Genomic DNA, 7,869 nt, shown 5'->3' on the forward strand with positions numbered 1-7,869 from the left:
AGATGTGTGGTGTGGGTGTGCCACTTGCAGTGAACATCGTACCACTGTGTTATGGGAGGTCAGCACCTCACAGCTGCTTGGGAAAAAAAATGCATTCATTTTTATATTTAATTCACCATTGTTCTTTGCCTGCTTTACTTTCATCTTAATGTTTTTGCTTTCTTTTCATCTCTTTTTCTGGTACAATAACATTAGCCCTTTCGTTGAGTTCTTCTCACACATATTATACTGTCTTGAAACCTTCCTCCCACACCTTTCTCTTCTGTATTCCACTTTCTCCTTTCTCTTCCAGCCACCTATCCTCACCCTCGTGACTTCTTCATCTATAATGCAGTAGCCGCATGACCGTCTCAGACTGCTGTTCCAAAAGGAATTGCTGTCTGTAGATGCTAAAGAGCAGGAGCAGAGGAATTTTCCAGCTACTGAAGCATTTTGTGAAGTTTTCCTTTCTCATGCTTTAGCTGAGAAACAGTGGAAGAAAGTTCTGTAGACTCACACCTGCATGGACTTGTTTTGGCTCACTGGGAAAAATACTTTGGAAATGGGTGTTACGCTGTTCAGCCAATCCCTCTGGGAGGCGGATGGTCAAGCATCCAATGGTTTTATGCCACCCTTGTGAACAAAGCTATATAAGCTGAATTATATAATTAAACCTAGCCATTTCTGGCCTTTGAACCCGATCCTGGATCCGTGTCGTTCTTTGTGCTGTCTTGGTACTACAGCGACAGCTTGCTGTTCTGCTTTCCTTCCCACCCACAGCACCTCTGTTGTGCTTGCACAAGTGCACTGCATGCCCTCAGTACCCAGAGTCCATCATGCTCATAATGTGAAGAGGCATTCTGTGCTGTTATGGATCTCTGAAGAGGCCTTCTCAGACAAAAAAGGTCAGGGCACCTCCAAAATCTTGAGACAGTGGCTATCAGTCGCGTAGATGGGAGTTAGCATTGTTTAAAGTGAGGGGAAGAGAAAACTCTAGTTAACACTGTGATGGTTTGTGCTTGGAGATCCCATTTTAGATGTGAGCTAGAGGGCAGGCTGACACATTAAATCTGAGATTAGTGTGTTAAGACCTTCCTCTGAAACCAAGGTCTGGTCTTCTGTGAGACAGGGTGATATATGCTGGTAAGAGGGAAATGGAAAGGAGCTATGGCACGTTAAACTAGATAAATGGTTAAAACTAGTGCATTGTAATGGTTTTAGCAAGGAACTATCAAACATTGCCAAAAAAAGAGACACTGCAGTCATTGAGCAAGTGGTGGGCGTGAGGGAGCTATGCCTCCAGTTCGGGGGAGTTACAGTCCCTGCTGTTTTGTCTTTCTATAATGCATAAACCTACTACATGCTTATGGAAGGTGTAAGACACTTCTGCAGTTAACAGTGAAATTAAAAAAAATCCTTCAGTCATCACAGAAAATGCTATTATTAATATTACTATCAGCATGAGAGAACAGACTATTTATTGAGAATACTGGTCATCTTGTGAGGTCATCAGAGTCTATATAAAACCCACATAAAATTTCACAGAAGTTTGGTGTTACCAATCCCAATGTGCAATGAGAATGAGTCACATCTTCCAAGATTTGCTTAAAAATCAGAGAGGTTTATTTTTAATTTGGTTTGATTTTTATTTGCCTTTTTATGTCAAAGCTGATTCATTTTTTCCACTGCTAGCAATGCCCACCCTTTTTTTTTTTTTTTTTTTTTTTTTTAAGACAGGGACTTCAAGAGTACCAAATATTTTGGGACATGTAACAAAATTATGTAATTGCTGCCAACTCATGTTAGCAGGTAATTATAAAAGTAATCCCCCTTTAGTGGAAGGGAGGAGTAGGAGGTTGTAGAATAAAATTAAGTTTAAGCTAAATTTTCATATGTGCTGTTTTGAGTAACCAACAGTCACATACTAGAGAAGAGTGTTGTCACTGGAACAATATACTTTATTCAGGACTGGGTACAAATTTAATCTTGCCACAGAAATTCTGTCTAGTATTTCTAGAGACATGGAAATTTCTTCCAAGAAGTTTGCTTTTTAAAGTCATCTTTTACCTCTCTTCTCATTCCTTCACTTTTGTAAAAAACAAATGAGAAGATTAAGTAAATCTTTATATATTTAACACAAAGCATTAAAGTGGAAGGATTATATACAGGATTTCTTCTGTAATCATTAGTTCTCAATGAGGAATTATGTAACGTAACTGCAAACTGCATGAGGTAAAAATCTGTTCCTAATAATTTGGGATGTTTTCTTTCTCTCTCTCTCTCCCATAATTTTTAAATTTTATTGTTAATAAAACTCTTTCTATTAAGTATCCTTACTAGGATGCGCTTGAAAAAATTCTTTTGAAGAGTCACAAAATCTTTGCAGACCCCAGCTGATGTGTACTGACACAGCACATCCCAAAGTGAGGGGCTGCAGATTAGAGAGGATCCTCTTGGTTTGAAATTTTTGATTTGAGTCCCAGCTTTGAGATTATGTGCCTTTTGCCTCTGTAATATGAAGAGGGATATTTTTCGTCTTCATAGCAAAGGTTAATTTTAATTTTGGGCAAATAGTACCTGTGGTCAATTTTACTGAGCAGTAGGTACTTGCCATAGTAGCAGCAGCATTCTAAATGTTTTTATTGCATGTCCAGTTTGGTCTTGGTGACTTTTGGGCTAAATAAAAAGTCCCAAACCAGCTCCCTGTTTGTAGTTCTTTAAAAGAAGTCTTTTGTATCAGAGCAGACAAATTCAGCTGTAATGAAATTAAGCATTATAGAAAGATGGGATGTTTACTTTTGCAAAACTTGCCTACTGTTTCAATTTTCCTCGATGCACTGTATTAGTTCTGTACGGAGTTTTTCTCCTGGTGAAAGATAGGTAACTATTTTAAAACCAATTACAGTACCTATATACTAAAATACGTCAACTTTAAAAATTTTACAGAAGTGACTACTTCCTCTTTTCTTTATGGTTTTGTTGCCTCAAATTAAGGTGGCACCAGCTGCTGCCTGTCTGCATCACTTGTGCATTGCCTGAAGAGGTATCATTCACCAATGGGAGTGAAGTAAAGTGTCCCAGCAGCTCTGTGGGGCAAGGCATATTTCTCAGCAGCACAACCTCAAGCCCTACTCAAGGCTTGCACCAAGTCAAAAAGGAGCTTGTGAGAACATTCTTTTTGCTATATCTATTGTGCAGAACTTTCTATTCTGCTGAACTAACTGCAGAAGAGAAACATGCTTCTGGGTAAGTAATTCCATGTGGAGGTTGAAATCTGTCTTTCAAGCAGCTGCATAATAGAGCGCTGTATGCTTGCTCCAGCTGTATGGAAGGAGAAATGCAGGCACTGTTTAGCTGATTTATTTTTAATAGCAATCCATTAGTGAAAGCTGTACTCATTTACTGCAGTTTAGGAACAGAGTAGTCAAATTTGGAAATATAAGCACTGGGGGTGACTGGGATCTATTTTTTTTAGATACTTTTTATCTTTGGGTAAACTGCGTCAAAGAAATACAAATGCCAAAATCAGCATTTGAACTTTTTTTTTTCCAGTTTAGATGGTAATCATGACATTTTCTGAAGGAAGGCTCTAAATGAAAATTTTTGTTAGCAAGTCCATTGGAAATATGTATTTCTTAAGTAATGAAAATAAGTTTCTTATTTGTGAGCCTACTGACGGTTCACTGTAAAAAAATTAATGTTTAATTATTGCATGTCTTTAATTCTCTTTTATCATTATGCTGCTAAAACCTGTTGACTATTATTATTTTTATAATAGTTTTAATAAGCACAACTAGTAGTAGCATTTGAAATAGGGAATGCCTTCATGTGTATTTTAAAGAACAACTTGAAATTATTAAATTTCAGAGTTGTTAATGTGTTGCAGATTATACAGCATTGCTTAACTGCAGTGTTCAAATGTGCATGATGCATTCAAAAAGTTCCTCTTAGGATGCCTTGGTAGGTCAAAAACATAAATGCTCTCTTCTGTCCTCAAAGTCCTGTTTATAGTTAGATGATCAGCTTGTAGAAAACACCTTTAATGTTTTTGGGGGTTTTTTTAATACTAGGCAACCTTGACTGGGGAATGTCATTGGTAGGTTTTTAAGCTGTTGAAATAAATAGTAACAGAATGCTCATTTTCTGTGATTTGAGTGTTTAAATTACTTTTTGTCCTGTGTAAGGATGATCATCTTTGGTATGTGGTAAATTACATCTCATAGTGATGCCATGAAGATTTTTGCCTTTTCTTTTATACCCCTGTTATACCTTTTTACAGCTTCTGTATTCCCAGTGCTTTTTGCCTACATTCTTGGACTTGTTTGTCAAGCTAAGAGACTAAACATTTTAGAAGCTTCGTAGGTAGGGATCAGTGTGCCCCATACCCCAAAATCCTCTCCAGAACACATTCTGTAAACTAAGATAGAACCATCCAGGGGAAGGTTCCTTGGGGAGGAGGGCTCACTTGAGCCTCTCATTGGAGAATCTTTGATAGATATGCTAATTAGTAAAACCTATAATGTTATACCAGATCTTTGGAGATATACTCAGCGGTGTGCATCTCGATGCATATGACCTGGATGTGTGCACTTAACAATCCTTAAAATAAATACCAAGGTAAAATCCCTTTTCCCCTTCTAACCGTGTATGACTCTTGATTTTAAGACCAGGAAAAGGCATCAGTAGGATTCTGTTGCTTTTAAAACTACTACTTAAATTTCTCTCTTTTTTTTTTACCTAAACTGATGCGTGATCATTGACCATAATGTTTTGTTACTGTCACCTTATTTAACTTTCTAAAGACAAGAAAATGGCGTGGAGAGGTGTTTTTGTGAGGCAGAATTTAAGATTAGTGCAGAATTTAGTTTAGTCTGATTGAATTGATGAGATTTCAGCAAATTAGGTTGCATGTTTGTATGTGCTTCAGGACTGTTAATACAGCTACTTCATAAGCATTTATCCCTTGTCCTTTTTCTCTCCATATATGTGTCTGTGACCTCGTTTCTATGTTTTGTTTGATGATCATAGTTTTATACCTTGGGTGCTGGATTCTTTTTTGTAGGGAATGGCTTTCTGGTTTTTCTAGACCTTTTGCTTCTTTGTAATTTTGTGTGTTCAGATACAATCACAATAGTAATTTGCTGTGTTGCACAGAAATACATGTTGTAGCAGATTTAACAGAGAAGCCTGAGAGAAATCTGGTTGTTCCTGTTGTTAATTTACTTGATTTCAGCAATCTCTGTTTAGAAATGTGTTAATCCTGTCTGAAATTGGAGCAACCTGCATCTTCCATGCAGCCTCAAGATGCTTTGTTAAACATCCCTAGACACAGTTTCCCTATGCTACCATTATCATGGTAATGTCTAGATTCCCATTTATCTTTGGCTTCCCAGTGTGGCTTATCTGAGAGCCCACAGAATGGGCCACTCTGCTGGGCAGTGCAGACAGCCCAAAAATCTTGGGCTGTTCCTGTCTCCTGGGAGACAAGGCATAGGCAATGGGCAGTCTGTGCTGGCCAGGCATCATCTGTCTGTAGCTTTGCCTAGCAGCTGGCAAGCCCAAAAATGGTTTGTCAGCTGAGAGAGAGAAGTGAGAGTCCAGAAACTGGCACCAAGCCTTTGGGGACAGTTGGACTGGGATGAAAGTAAAAGAGAAAATTCTGTCTATTCAAAAAGTGAAAAAAAACCCACAAAAACAAACAAACCAAAAAGAAAACCCCAATGAACAACAAATGAACAAACCAACTAACCAAAAAAATCCTGGCTTTAACCCATCAAAACTACTTTATGCAGAACATGCAGCTCTGTTACACGAAGAGAGAGAATCTGTTGAGAAGGGAAACCCAATAAAACTTGGAAACTTGTGCACCAAATAAGATACGAATTTTGGCAAGAGCTGAGCAGTGCAAATGCTGGCAGATGAGGGAAGATGTCTGACCCATTCTGGTAGTCAAGCACTATCTTGACCCTACTTTCGAGGAAGCAGGCACAGGAACTGAGTCACAAGAGGCAGCAGTGGGGGGCAGAAAGGGTCCTGGAAGGGTGGTGTTTGAACAGGACTCTGAACTTGTGGGAGGTATCTGAGTAAAGAAGGATAATCCATAAGTACAGAAGTAGTCTGCCCTCACTTTCCCAATGATCTCTCCAAAAGATAGTAATTTAAAAAGGAAAAGATGATACCAGCTTTACAGGTAAGCAAGAATTTCAGTAATGCAGCACTGGTAGTGAACATTGTGCAAATAAAATTTATGTCAAAAGTTTGCATTTAGGTAGATAAATATCCCAGATGCATGTACAGATTTCTTGATTTTGCAAACAAATATTTGGATTTGTTCAGTACTTGAAAATTTGGCCTTTGAGGAGAAGATGTTTGTATGTGCTGTAATACTAAAATGCTTTGAGCAAATTTCAAAATTATATTCTATGGCTGCAGAGAACATTGACATCTTTTGGAATTACTTATTCAAATATCCTTATGGTTGATGGTGTATTCATATTTGAATAAATTCAGGAAAGAGTCATCCAAAGCTGTTCAATCCAGTACTGCTTTAAAGAAACAGGAAAATATAATCGTTTCATCACTTAAAGCTGCTTAAACCTTCAGGGGAAAAAGGGTTACTACTTAAATTTCAGATGAAAGGAGTGTTTTGTGAATTCATCTGTGTCATGTATTCATACCTGAATTAAAATGAGCCGTGATGTACTGCACTTTCTCAGGAACGTTACATAAACTTCCTTGTTCTAAAACATGCACACGTTTGAAATGTGCAAACAGAACTGAAAGAAACTTTGCAGTAGTTTCTCCACAAGCAGGAAGCCTAATATTTACACAACAATCAATAGAGTAAAGAACACAGAGACAAGCAGCACTCTCTCCTACAAAAGTTGGTTTAACTGGTAAAAGAAGGTAGGATCTATCTGAACAACAACTTTCTTTTAGTTAGACTGGTTTGGTTGGGGATGGGTTTGGCTTGACTTCTGCAGAACCTTGTTGGCCATGGTTTGGAGCTGTGCAGTTAAAACAAGGGTTTGCTTTTTAGTATGTTATATTTGGCAGAGTTTTCTCCTGCTTTAATTTCTGGGTTTTTGATCAGGTCTTTTGATAGTGTTTTGGTGAGACTCTAATGAAGATTAGTTAAAGAAAAATCTGATCCTGATACAGCTTGCTTTGCAGAAAAAAGGAGTTTGTTTATGTATGATTAACTTATATATTTTGCTAATTCTTCGCTGTCATGTTTGTTTGTCCTGTGTGCCTTTAGGGAGAATTCTGTCCTCACTGTGGGTGGGAAGGTAAAGGGGAGAGCGCACTGGCCTCAGTGCAAACCAGAAAGGGACAAGAAAGGACAGGGGATGGTATACTTTTATTTCTTGTTATTCTCTGATCTACAGGCCTAATATTATTATCTCACAATAAAAGTTAGCAATTTTCAATTCAAGCAAACAGTTGCTGAACCCAGGAATTTATAAGAGGAAGCTAAACATGTCTTTGTACCTCTTGTTTTCAGTATCCTTCCTGCAAGAACTCAGAAAAATACTGTTTTTCCCTAAGTTCGGTGGGTAGGAACAATTGCCGGTCACATGTTCTACCTACAGAGAATAGTTGACTGAAAGACCTGCCTGTCCTCAAAGCCCTTGGAAAAGCCTCTCCATTGGAATGAGAGAAGGCATCTGGGATATTGCAGCTGTGCTAAATTTTTTGGGTTTCAGAGTAGATATTTTCCTCTCTTACCTTGGTGGTGTTTTCCACTGCTGCAGTGGTTGTACAACCAGGTGTGTGAAGGTGGTGGGTATCGAGTGAGCTTTAGAAGTAGCATGCTCCTTTCAGAGGCTGGTCAGAGTTTCTGGGAGGTTGTTGAAATCTCTTCTTGAGTCACAGGTGAGGATAGGGAAA

At 38.3% G+C, this 7,869-nt stretch overlaps 1 protein-coding gene across 5 annotated transcripts in view; it reads left to right on the top strand.

Moving 5' to 3' along the window:
• Positions 1-7,869, top strand: part of ZNF385B (zinc finger protein 385B) — a 165,459-nt gene that overhangs the window by 71,180 nt on the left and 86,410 nt on the right. The window contains exon 1 of one of the 5 annotated variants that reach the window (XM_017735813.1): positions 6,823-6,885. The exons of the other annotated variants lie outside the window; for them this stretch is intronic. The gene's annotated coding sequence lies outside the window, so the exon portion shown is untranslated. Of the gene's footprint in view, positions 1-6,822; positions 6,886-7,869 lie in introns of those variants that run through there. 5 annotated transcript variants of the gene reach the window in all.

This window comes from Corvus brachyrhynchos, unplaced genomic scaffold, assembly GCF_000691975.1.
Source record: "Corvus brachyrhynchos isolate BGI_N302 unplaced genomic scaffold, ASM69197v1 scaffold255, whole genome shotgun sequence".
NCBI classification, from domain to species: domain Eukaryota; kingdom Metazoa; phylum Chordata; class Aves; order Passeriformes; family Corvidae; genus Corvus; species Corvus brachyrhynchos.